Genomic DNA, 13,904 nt, shown 5'->3' on the forward strand with positions numbered 1-13,904 from the left:
CAGTGCAGCTGTGAAATGTGGAGGGAGGTTATGTAGCCATTCTCCTGCCCTACACACAGGAGCAAATCCAGCCCTCCAGTTCAGTCCTTACTCATCCCCTCTCCATCTGTGATGAGCTCCTTGGAAGTGAAACCACTTCCAGTTCCTGTTTGGGGGAGTGCAGGATGCGTGCACCCCTAGCACACTGGAGAACCCTGCTCTGTACAAATTCCCTGTATGGCCACACACAGTACATGGGGTATGAATGAATCTTGTCTCACCCCCTCAGTGGGCAAGGCTCATTGGCTCAAGTGTGGCAATGAATGGGGGTAAGATGGTTATTTTCCCAGCACATTTAGTCCGCTCCTGTAGTAACCTACATGATGTAATTTGGACGTAGGTGCACATGTTGCATGAGGGAAGAGTCTGAAGGAGTCACCTATAAGTTAGTCTGTGTGCACATGACTTGAATGCTAGAAGCAGTTGCAGCATCTCTGTAAATAGTTCTCTTAATAAACAGCTAATTTGATTTTACAAGCATGGAGTCCTTTCATGTTATTCTCCAACACCTGATACATGAATCAGCACCCACTCTAGCTATTCAAACTCTGGATTTGGGCCCAGTTTACCTCATACTACTGGCATCTGTGCAGTTGACTTTGGGAGAAGAGTGCTTCTCACCCTATCAAAGTTCATCTTTTAAGACAGTTGCCTTTATTATTTATGCCTAATGCCAGCCCCATCTCTGCTGGGAGCTAACCAGAAAGTAGCATACAACTTTTACCTTTTTATAATATGGCTCATTTTTAAAGTTGGAAGTCAGGAGAAATAGAACTGGCCTTGCACTAAAATTTCTTAGAAGTAATTTTCATAGGCTATGCTATAATTATATCATGTTTGGAGGGATCTTCATATTTCATTTGGGGCAGATGTTTTGGCTGATGTGTTCTGCTGTGGAAAGATTTAACACCCATTGGCCTAGCTGCAGATCAACAGTGCCATCTTGTGGTCCTTCAGATTTGTCTCTATTTTTGTTTTCCTCAAAGATTTCCATATTTTTCTCAAACCACTAACTGCAATAGCTAAAGTGACGTTAAAAAAAATGGAATGCGTTATTGTAAATACACGAGTTCAGAATTGCCTGAAATTTACACTGTGACAATAAAAACGCAATGAATTACTTTTTCTTGAAACAATACTGTACTATTAAGTGTGGCAGATCCTTGAAAAATCTTTTAATTTCAGTAATGGAGCATTCACAGAGTGATAAATACTGTGTGCTAGAATAATGTCTGTGGCGAATTATTCTAAGCCATACTTTGTCTTTTATTGGATTCCACTCCATTGAGGCAATTTCATAGTAAAAATGGGATTAGACATACAATTGTCAATGTTTAACGGGTCCAATGAGGCCTCACCATGATGGCAGAAGGTTCCATACTCATGCTTTTTGTACTCTTGACTCTTAGTGAGCCTCAAGTGCTTTATGAACTATATGTGCATTAGAGCTAGAAGAGCACTTGAAAAAGAAAAGCCTTTAAATAATTAGCTCAATAATGTCATTATTCAACAAGTAACATTCAGATAGCTTGCAACAGAGTTCAGGGCCACTACGAGGTCCTTAGGACATAAGGAGTTATTAATTCCACCCTAATTTTTCATTACCCAGGTGTTTGGTGAAGGTCTATAGAAAGGTACTAAAGGAATACCTACTGGAAAGCAGGTACGAACGTAATACCTACCAACAGAGTGAACCACAAACTGGGGAATCTTGATATCATGTTTGTTTTGCTTATGGTAATGTGGTTTTGATTTGTGGTGATAAAGATTTGCCCCTACCGAGCACTACGGTTGGATTTGTGCAGAGTCATTCCCACAGCTATGGAATGTGTCAAATACTGAAAGAAAAAAAAAAGTTTTTCAAATATATTATTTGATGTTTCATTTATCTACAGGACATTGCTTACTCTTAACAGCCCAGATATTGCCCTACTATGGAGAGTTGTACTGTAAACTGCTGATACATTCGCTCCTCTCTTGTGTCATAGATATACCAAAAATACTGGCATCTTGAGCATTAGTACTGGCACCTAGGTGTTCCACATCAGTGTGTCATCCCATGCAGCACAGTCCCTGCAAGGCAATATTTTTGGAAATAGTGCTGTAACTGCTCCCTGTACACCCTTGCACTGTGAAAGGTCATACACAGAAACAGTGTATGTTTTTCATGTTGAGTTCTTCACTCAAGTAAGCCCTAGAAGTCAAAGAAAAACTTAGATAAATCCTCTTTTTTCCTGCTTCCTGGTCAAAATAATATTTATCCATTTCATTTTACATGGCTTCAACCCAAGCCATAACTGTTCAGGCTTGCTCTAATCTTGATGCAGGTTCACAACATTTAGTGCATGAATTTCAGTGATCCTTTGGGAGTATCTGAACCAAGCTTTGACTTTTGCATGTCTCCAAGCCATCTCTCTCTCTCTCTTTTTTTTTTTAAACCACACACACTTTATAAGCACTCCTTAGAGATTTTAGCAGAGGCAATTCCCTACCTGCCATAGATGCTAATCTAAAAAAGCTTTCTATCTTATTTGTTGGGCTTTTTTGGGAACCTCACCACAGTCTCTCAGCATCAGTTTGAAAGTTGCAGATTTATACATACTTCTTCAGCGAGAGAAAAAGTGGGATACTCTTTTTGGGCTAAGCTGGCAAAGGAGCTGTGACTCTGACTCAGAGTTTTGGATCCATAAAGGGATGGTGAAAGGGTGGAGTTAGGGTGGGGCCAGGGTGTGGGGGGGCGCAAGCACCCACTGGGGCCGGAGAAACTTAGTGCCTATGGAGTTATCCCGATTACACTGGCCTCATTACCCTTATAAAAGTGATTTTTTTCCTACCTTGGTATTCTACTGTTGAGAATAGCCCACTTCCACTTTAACTGAATTGTCTCATTAGCACTGACCCCCCACTTGGTAAGGCAACTCCCATCTTCTCATGTACTGTGTATATATACCTGCCTACTGTATTTTCCACTCCATGCATCTGATGAAGTGGGTTCTAACCCACAAAAGCTTATGCCCAAATAAATGTGTTAGTCTCTAAGGTGCCACAAGTACTCCTCCTCTTTTTCAGTTTCCCTTTAATTTCCTTTAAAATGATTAAATAAGTTACCCATCTTCAGCCTTTTGCCTCTGTGCACTGGATTGTAACCATAAAGTCAGTTTGAAAAATGTATCCTATTAAAAATTCTTGTCCACCCAGCATAGGAGAAGTTAGATGGGGGGCATGTTGTAGTTAAGACAGTTGACCAGAACTGGGTTTAGTTCCCATCTCTGTCACGGACTTCCTGTGTGACTGGGAAAGTCAATCTGTGCCTCAGTTTCCCGTCTGTAAAATTAAGATAAAAATTCCTCTGTCTATTTAGACTGCAAGCTCTTGGGGGCAGAGACAATGGGGCACCTGTTTTAGGTGAGGCTATCTGGCCTGTAATGGAGCAATACCATTAAGAGTGAGGTTTGGGGTAGTGCAACGTTTCCCAAACTGTGGATTGCTACTGTAAGTGGAGTTGCTTCATCAACAGATAGGGTTGCAATAATCTCGTGTGTGTGTAGGATGCCACAAAATGGCATCCTCCACACAGCATTACCTCACACACTGTACATGTGAGATCATGCTGCATGGAGGATGCTATTTTGCTCTACAAAATGACTCCTATATGGCATGACCTCGCACACACCGTACGTGTGTGAGGTCATGCCAGTGCAGAGGACTCCATTTTTAAAGCAAAATGACATCCTTCATGGAGTCTGACCTTGCATATACAGTATGCATGAAGTCACGCCGCAGGGAGCAGGCCATTTTTAAATGGCATTCTTTAGATTGTCTGGGGGTGAGGGAAGCAATACAGCTGAAAATGGGGTCATGCAGGGAAAATGTTTGGGAACTGCTGGGAAGAGAAAGCTGAAGGATTCTTTAGCATAGCAAATTCCATTTTTCAAGATCATCAGGCTGTGAAGGAGTTTTCCATAGTGATGGATGGGCTGCAAAAAATGGCAGAATCTATAGGACTTAAGATCAATAGTGATAAACCCAAAGTTATACATGACTCCTATCAAATGGAAACGAATGACCTGCTGATGCTGCTTGTAGATGGAAATGACATTGAATGGTTGAATAGTTTTATCTGTCTGGGTAGTTGGCTGTCAGCAGAAGGTTCTATTTCTGAAGAAGTCACACATTGGATCGGTCTTGTGTCAATGACATTTCAACATTGTCAAATGTCTCTGTTTGGGCAGTGGGCTGTCCATGTGACACTTAAGATGTGAGTGTTCAGCATGGCAATAATGACAACCCAGTTGTACGAAGCAGAAATATGGCTGTTAAAAACCGCTGAGGAGAGGAAACTTAATAGTTTTCAGTGTCAAAAGTTACAGCGTATTCTTAACAGCCACTGGTTTGATTTTGTCACAAAAGAGGAGATACTTAGACAACCTTGGCAATTTGAGAACAAATTGACTGTAATATGGGTCATGTCCAGAGTGCAGAAGAAAGTGTGCAAATATTGCCTCCCTTCCCCCAAGTGTGCTTTTACAGAAGGTTGATAGATCTGAAGGAAGAAAGTTGGAAAGAGGTTGGAAGATGCAGTTTTGACAAATTTAAGAAGCCTAAATCCTCCCATACTGGCTCTTGCCAAAGGAAGAAGACGTGCAAGGGACCCGTTCAAGATGGAAGTGCATCTACATGCCACCACAGGTACAACACACGCCTGCGAATATGCTGCTATTGCTGCTTCCCTGATTGATGCTGCAGCTTGCTGCTAATGACAGTTTTCCCAGACAATGGAGACAGAGCTGTGCAAGCCTTCAGTGAGGCACCAGCAGGTGCCTGTATGGTTGCAGGACCATGTATTAGAACGTGCCCCTAATATGTGTAGAAATAGCTCCAAAGAACAGTTGCCCCTTCACACTTCCGTAGGAGGGCACTTTGAAGAACATTTTAACATGTCATAGACCATGGAATAAGATGTCCTTAAGCCTATAGTATCCTGCTACAGCAACCCCACCCATATTGACTTTCTATCCTCTCCTGCTTGCTCAGTTCTGAGTTTTGTTGTAATCATTGGCTCCTCTCATTCTTATCCTTTGCCTGTCTCCTAATGCTCCTGCTTACAACCACACAAACCCTGTACTTTTGTATATTTGTGGAGGGAGTGGCAGCACTTTTGGAGCCAATTCCCATAATGGTGTGCAAATACATGTAATCACAAAGACTCATTTGCCTGACTAAAATCCTTCTTCCCAAACTAGAGCTGAGCAAACAGTGGAAAACTGTTCTATGACAATTTGTATTTGATCATGTTCATTACCTTCTCCTTTCTGCTTGCTATGAAAGAGTTGAGCTTTATTAACACAAATCCTTCCAAAAAGAGATTTCATCTCCCATTCTTGATAATTCAAAAATAAATTTTACATTTTGAAAAAGGAATTTTGCATATTTAAGTGTAATATTCAAAAGCTAACATTCCAGCTGTATTGACGAATGATCCAATAAAGGAATAGAAACAATATCATGTGACTTCTATTACTAATCAACATGCCACAAACTTAAAGGGTGAATATTTACAATTAATTTTATGACAGCTTTTCATACAGGAGAAAACACTTCGCAAAGATTTGGAGAGAATTTTAAACAATGAATATACCTGAGAATTTCACAGCATGCTACACACATGGAGAGATGATAGCCATGTGATAAATTGCATATTTGCATAATAAATCCCATTTATCATGCACTTCTCACGACTTTCTCTCTGCTCAGTAATCTGTTCTGCATTTTGGAGCAGCTTCCAACAGTTGCCATTTAAAAAGATAATATCAAAACTGCCATCAAAGCATTTTCTCCCCCCCCACAAACAGAATTTCTTCCTAAAATTACCCTGGCCTGAGGCCCATGATGATTCACAATCCTGGACTAGTGAGAAGTTTAAGATCTCATGAGCCAACAGGATTTTATACCACTGAAAGGTGTGATTCCCAGCTTTCCATGCAGCTATACAACACTTGATTCTACTTCTGGAAGATCATGGGATGTTGGATCCTCACAATGGACTATTGGACTTTAACAATGGGAAAGCTATTTTAGATAATTTCTAGAGGTTTCTAAAATGCAGTAGTTGTAATCTATTTATAATATTATGTTATTATATATTTTATGGTTTTAATTTTCAACATCTGGCCCAAGCCTCTACAAATGGACTCCTGGGGCCTGCTCCTGCCCTGCTGAAGTCTATGGGAAATTTGTCATTGAATTCAGCAGATGGTGATGAAGGCTCTTAGTTTGCAGGAAGAGGGAGATGACACTAGTACTTCGTAAAACTCTAAAATATTTGTATTTAATATAGTTTCTGTAGCATGCACAGGACACATGATGGTGAGGGATAAAGTTTTTTTTAATCAGTCATCCCAGGCTAATGCTGATAAAGCCTTCACACAACACCATTGCCATCATATAGTTTTTGAATACAAATTGAGCCTTTGGAAGAACAGATTAAGAGGTGGGAGAATGCAAGAGAATGGTTCAGAGTGCATAGAGGAGGAGATCCTGAGCAGTTTAGGAACCAAAGGAAGGGGCAATGTAACATATGGGGGTAGAGGGGCAATATTTGCATTGCAGTAGAACAGTAAAATTGACTTAGAAAATCTTTAGTTATGGAGTGCTGTTGTCAATTTAATCCAGTGTGATTTATTGGTCTATATCTTCATGTATAATTGTGATGAAGTCATCTCTTAGAACATACCAGACGAAGTACTCTAGGTAGTTAACTGCACTACCTTACGACTGATTTAGCCAATCACAGCCATTTTATAATGCTAATTAACTGACTAAACAGAGAAGTTCCAAGCTGTGACTAATCAGCATGGTTCACGACTCAGAACCTATAAAACTCAGGGAGGTGAACTGTACTGCTCAGAGTCATGGCTTGGAATTACCATTACTCATCCGAATCTCTCAGCTGCTCCAGCTCATTTGTTTTAGACACATGCATATCGTATGGCATCCACGTTAATGCTCAGGAGCCAGATGCACCCAGGCTGCAGCAGGGAAATGTAGCTTACATCTTCCTGCACCCCTTTCAGTCAGAGTGAATGTCACACCACTAATAAAGCCTGAGTGTTCAGGCTCCACATGGGTGAAGTACATAGAGGTTGGGGCAGTCAAGCCCATCTCCCAATTCAGGGCCAGAGTGCAGGCCTCCTCTGTCACCAGGATCTGCTATGCCAATCTACGGACTGGAATGGAGGCCACAGCACCTCCATGCTAGTGGAGAACTGCAGTCTCTGGATGTGTGTAAACATAGATCTTCAGCTCCTTCCCGTAGCCTGCTCCTTTACCATCTCTAGCCCATCCCAAAGTGGCCTTCTGTGTTGCCCTGGCATACACGTGTGTGAAGATCATTTCCATGGCACATGAGATATGTTGACACCACTCCTTATATACCTAGTCAGCTGGCCAATCTCCCACACTGCCCCTACATTGGAGCTTGAATGGTGTAAAGGGATTTTATTGGCCCTCTGCACTAAGGATGAATCTCATCTAAAGTGTACAGGCTGGACAGAGGGCAATGCATACAGTAGGAATGTGCTCACTGAACAGCAAGGACAAGAGTCTCTCATTAAAATAGATAACACCAAGAAAAGATTGTTTTGATTGCTTTCAAATATTTAGTTTGATGATTTAGTTTTCATAGAGAAATTAGGTTTGGCTGACAGTTGCTGTTGCAGTGTATGCCCTGTGCCCTCACACTTCTGTTCCAATAAGTTATTGTGCAATGTGTACAAGGGGGCAAAGTTAAACTGCACAGATAATCTTCATGTTGACATTTCCTGACTTTCTGATTGCTCTATTTTGCAACCTGAATGCACTTTTAATATATGTTGGGATTTTAAAAGGGGCCAAAAAGAGTTAGGCAGTCATATAGTTTTACAAATTCTTTTTCTTAGTGTGTGAGCACTTTTTAGTCTTTGAAAAAAATGCTGTACTGCTGTTTTTGTGATGGCCATTCTCTTTTGGGAGAGCTCTTGCAGGTAGACTGCCTCACTTTCCCACAAGAATTGACTCTAGTTAGAGGGAGTTGCTTTCTTAGAACCAGGCGTTGGTGTTTTGGTTGATTTCAAAAAGAGGATTTTCCTGCATGTTGTTTGACCACTCCTGTTTGAGGACTAGTGTATATGCAGCTAACCTGAGTTCTCTAGGTCCCCAAGCTTCTGCCTCTAGGCATGCACATTGCTGCCTCATCCTAGGTGCCCATCTCCCACCTAAGCCCCAGCGTGACCTACGAACAAGGGGAACATAGGTGTGTTCAGTCTAACAAATCAGATCCCATTCAAAATGCACCCATCTTCCTGCTGCCTTGGCCCAGGGGCTCTGCTCCACCAGGCTAGACCTTATGCCTGGGTGTCTTTGCCCTCAATCACACAAGGAGGTCAGAACTGCCCTAACCCAACCCCCCCGCCATTAATTTCCCACAACTGTAGGCTAGGGTTAGGACAGTGCTGACCATTTGTCTGGTGGAAAAGAGACCCCTGGCCAGGGACACAAGGAGGAGGATGAGCTACTGGCCACTGAATAGGTTTCCCCTACTGCTTAATAGCTCATGCTTTGGGGTTGGCCCCTGGCTGGTGAGTGAGTGTGTGGGACCATGCCACAGCAGTTGCAGAGGCCTTCTGAAGAGCCATGGGGCCAGCGACACTGAATCCCTGCAGGTGCCAGGTGCAGTGGAGGAGTTACACTTGCTGACTGTTATCAAGGGATATTTTTCATCAATCTGTGTGTCCAGTGAAATCAGGTTAAATCTAATCCTGCCAAGCCTCTGTATGGTGGACCGTGTTGCCTCCTTAATGTGAATATTTCCTGGGTCAAACAGCATTTGATCTATAAACTGGGTCTTTAGTCTTTTGTTCTTGTTTGCTTTAACTTTGCACACTATAGACCTTTAGACACACGGAAAACGATCTTTATTTCCATATAGTGTCACTGTTTCTTTCCTTTAACCCCTAGGAATGTAACTGTTGGACAATCAAAACTAAACATCTTGGGTAAAATTTTAAAGACTTCTAGGTCCCATTTTCAAAAGTGACTTAGGTTCCTAAGTGCCAAAGAGCCAGATTTTCAAAGGTATTTAGTAGGGATGTCAATTAATAGCAATTAACTCACACAATTAAACTAAAAAAAAATCACAATAAAAAAATCACACTTATAACAATAGAATACCAGTTGAAATTTATTAAATATTTTTGGATGTTTTTCTATATTTTCAATATTGATTTCAATTAAAACACAGAATACAAGTGCATAGTGCTCACTTTATATTATTATTTTTTATTATAAATATATGTACTGTAAAAATGATAAATAAAAGAAATAGTATTTTTCAATTCACCTCATACAAGTAGTGAAGTGCAATCTCTTTATCATGAAAGTGTAACTTAAAAATGCTGATTTTTTTTGGTTACATAACTGCATTCAAAAACAAAACAGTGTAAAACTCTAGAGCCTACAAGTCCACTCAGTCCTACTTCTTATTCTGCCAATCGCTAAGACAAACAAGTTTGTTTACATTGATGGGAGATACTGCTGCCTGCTTCTTATTTACAATGTCACCTGAAAGTGAGTACAGGCATTCGCATGGCACTTTTGTAACTGGCATTGCAGGGTATTTACATGCCAGAAATGCTAAACATTTTTATGCTCCTTCTATGCTTCAGCCACCAATCCAGAGGACATGCTTCCATGCTGATGATGCTCATTCAAAAAATAATGCGTCAATTAAATTTGTGACTGAACTTTTTGGGGGAGAATTGTATGTCTCCTGCTCTGTTTTACCCGCATTCCGCATATATTTCATCTTATTGCAGTCTCGGATAATGACCCAGCATATGTTCATTTTAAGAACACTTTCACAGCAGATTTGACAAAACGCAAAGAAAGTACTGCTGTGAGACTTCTAGAAATAGCTACAGCTCTCGACCCAAAGTATAAGAATCTCAAGTGCTGTCCAAAATTTGAGAGGGACGAGGTGTGGCACATGCTTTTAGAAGTCTTAAAAGAGCAATACCAGGCCAAATTTAAAACATACGCCAGCTGAGAATCAGGACTTGTACATCAGTGTAGCTTTGACTTCAGTATTGCCTAGCAATTAGCCCACTGGACTAGGACTCAAAAATTCTAACCCTGGTTCTACTATTGGCCTGTTGTATGTGATGGCCCCTCTCTGTGCCTCATTTTTCCCCATGTGCAAAATGGGGGGCTAATGATGCTGTCATCCTTCATAAACGCCTGGAGTTCTATGGGTGACAAGTACTAAATAAGATCTAGGTTTTAGTAGTATTATTTATTACACAGTTCCTGTTATTGTGGACAAACTTTTTGAAAAAGTTTGGGGTTTGACAGCAGAGCCTATTCTTACCTCTTCTGCAAGGTGTTCCACCACCATGGTCCCAAGGTACTAATAATGCCTTTCTTTCAGTGAGTGTGGCAGATGCTCAGCCCCTCACAGGAGGTGCTCAGGACCTTGCACCTCAATACTTTTAATACTACTTTTCCAAACAAAGCAGCCATAAGGTATATAATGTGAAAACCTCTGCTTGCCCGTGTTGTAGAAAGAAAGGCCACTGGATAGCTGTTAGTGCCACCTCACCCTACTAGCGAAACTATTTCTGGCCTTCAAACAACCCCCCAACCTCCCCAAGCTCATCATCAGAAGCAAGCTCCCCACAGATCAGGACACATTAACTCAAAGCAGCACCAGACCTTGCCAGCACAACAGACGTAAAACCAGTAGACAGATCTACACTGCTACAATGATCAATACCCTCCATAACATACAAGATTCATGGACTCTACACATGCCTATTGCAATGTGTGAGGTATCTCATCCGGTGCATCAAGTGCCCCAATAACCACTATGTGGGTAAAACCAGACAATCACAACACTCTCATTTAAACTCACACAGAAAAGTGATAAAAGACAAAAACACTGTATCACCTGTGGGCAAACAATTTTCACAAAGCAATCACTCCATATTTGACATCTCAGTCCATGTCATCATAGGAAACCTGCACAACACTATCAAAAGTTGAGCCTGGGAAGATAAATTCACAGCTCTGCTAGACACTAAAAACCATGGGCTCAACAGAAAGACCATCTTTTTGGGCACATTACCACAATTTGTAACACACCCCGCTGCCTCCTAGACCTTAACTGCCCACTTCATTTTACTAGTCTCCTACAGCATGTGTAACCCCTTATGCTTAACGGTCTAGACTTGAACTGTCTACTTCGTTTTAAGTGGTCCCCCACAATGTATTAAACCCTTACGCTTAAGAGTGTATTTCAACTTGTATTTAGCTCAGACACTCTGGTTTCCTTCCCCAGAAGTGCAAAAGCTTGTACCTTCCACCAACAGAAGTTTTTCCAATAAAAGATTGTCTCTCTCATACCATGGGACCAATATGGCTATAAGAACACTAAAAACAACTTAGCAGCTTTGAGAAATGCTGCTCATTCTGATGGTTCTGAAAGGACAAAAAAGGAGCCTTGTCAAAATTTAGCAGCTGATAACTTATTGACTAACATGAAGCATGAAACATTCTAAATGCTTACCAAAGTCAGCAGAGCTTTTACAAGGCCTGTCTGTGCAACTCACAGATGGAGATTTGTATCAAAACAGAGGCTGTGATCACACAGAGTGGTCAATTTGCTTTGGGCTAGGGATTTAAGATGAGACTTGGTCTTTGTTGAAAACACTCTTCAAGCTTCAGCTCTGCTAGAAGCATTTGCAAGTGATGTTAAAATTCCAGTTAGGCCTAAGTGGAACCAAATGAACTGATGATTTCCCAACTTCAAACAGTTAGTTAGTTCCTTGAGGGAAAAACTGGGAGGAGACAGGAACAGGGGCCAAAAAAGGTCACAGTTGAACCGCTGTCAGTAAGAGAAAATAAGGGCTTCTTGATACGGAGAGAATGTCTCCATTTATACGCCTCAGACCAGTCTTGTTAAAAGAGGATCCTAGTATAAAGCATGTCTTTGAACCAAAAGCATGTCTCAGTGCAACAAAATGTAACAGTAATTGATACCTAATCTTGTAACGGCTCTTTAGATTACATGCCCATTAACTACAGGGTATTTCACTGGCTATCAGATTCCTGCTTGTGCTTTGGTCAAGCTCTAATGCACAAGACTTATATGTCCAGGCAATGGCAAACTCACTTATTTTATGAGACCGTGTCAGACTTGGCTGCTTCTCTAAAATGTTCAGTCAGTTTACTACCCTGCAGGGTCAATTAAATATATATCTGGCAATATCATTAGTTAAAAAAAAAACAAAAACCACAATCTAAAAACTGTTAGGACACAAATGCATGAAAATGCAGAGCTATAATTGCTGAAATAAAAGGCTGCTGGATGTTTTCCAGAAGACTTAGTGAAATGAAAATGTTTGATCTTCTGTTAACATGGAACGCTCTTTTATACTTTGAACAGCTTTTCTTTTGTTTGTTGAATTCTATTTTCCTGTTCTGAGCAACTGCTATAGTGAAATCTAGGACGTTGGAGAAAGCTCTTGGTGTTAACTCTCAGAGACTATTTCAGCAGCAAACAGAGTTCAGTATCAAGTCTCAATACATTCTTCCTTCATCTCTTGTTGGTCTGAAAGACCAGCTCTGTCCAGACTTTGCCCTTATTACAGCAGCAGGTTCTGCACTTCAACTTTGCCATAGTACCAAGGGTCCATCTACATAGCTCTCTTTCTTCTTCTTTAGAGCTTGTGAAAGGGGCCAAATAACACTGGTAGCAGGTGAAGTTCTATTATATATCCAAAGACCAGGACAATGGGAATGCAAGTTCCCCACTCTGCCTTACTATTGTGCCTCTGCACTGACGTGGTGGGATCATCTCTAGGGCTGAGGGCAGTTCACTCTCCGTCAATGTTCCCTCTAATCTTTTACATCCATGTGCGGAATTAACTTTGTTATGTGCACCAATATGGAGGTGATGTGTAGCGAGGGTGGGGCTGAGGGGTTCAGAGTGTGGGAGGGGGCTCAGGGCTGGGGCAGAGGGTTGGAGAGTAGGGGGAGAGGGCTCTGGCAATGGGTGAAGGCTCTGGGGTGGGGCTGGGGGTTTGGGGTGTGGGAGAGGGCTCAGGGCTCGGGCAGAGGGTTGGGGAGTGAGGGGGGATGAGGGCTCTGGTTGGGGGTGTAGGCTTTGGGGTGGGGCCAGGGATGAGGGGTTTGGGCTGCAGTGGGGAGAGAGGACTTTCCCCAGCCCTCTCTCACTGCAGCAGCCTGGGACTGGGCACCTTTTTCCAGGCCATGGCAGCTCTGCGGCCAGGCCCGGGGGAGAGGCACCTCTCCTCGCTTGCATGGCCCTTGATAGCCTGCTGCATGGCCACGCAGCTTACAGGGAACTTAGCTCTCCATGCCTGTCTTCACTTTCTCTATGATAGTGGTTTTCTAATGTGGACAACTGTTCACATTAGAAACCTAGGAAATGGGCTGGGACCACCAAATCATTTGACATAGCCCCATGAAAAGTCATCATGCAGGAGTTACAACAGTGAGAATGCACTTATAAAGGTAGGGGCTTGTGTGGTTAGAAGATGAACACATTGTTGCCCTTTGTCAGGTGGTTGCAGATGTCAGAGCCTTGCAGATTGATTTCCTGTTGGAGGGAAAAATCAGTGATGTGAAGTCTGGGTATTTTCTTAGTCTATTGTCTTAGTATAACTTGTTTAGTAAATCTGCGGTTAGGCACTTGTCACGGAGTCTGGCCCTGCACCCCTCTTCCTGGGACCCACAGTGACTTTTATCCAGCCAGTAAAACAGAAGGTTTATTGGACAACAGGAACACAGGTTACAGCAGAGCTTGCAGG

The sequence above is a fragment of the Chelonoidis abingdonii genome, chromosome 3 (genome assembly GCF_003597395.2).
Source record: "Chelonoidis abingdonii isolate Lonesome George chromosome 3, CheloAbing_2.0, whole genome shotgun sequence".
NCBI lineage: Eukaryota > Metazoa > Chordata > Testudines > Testudinidae > Chelonoidis > Chelonoidis abingdonii.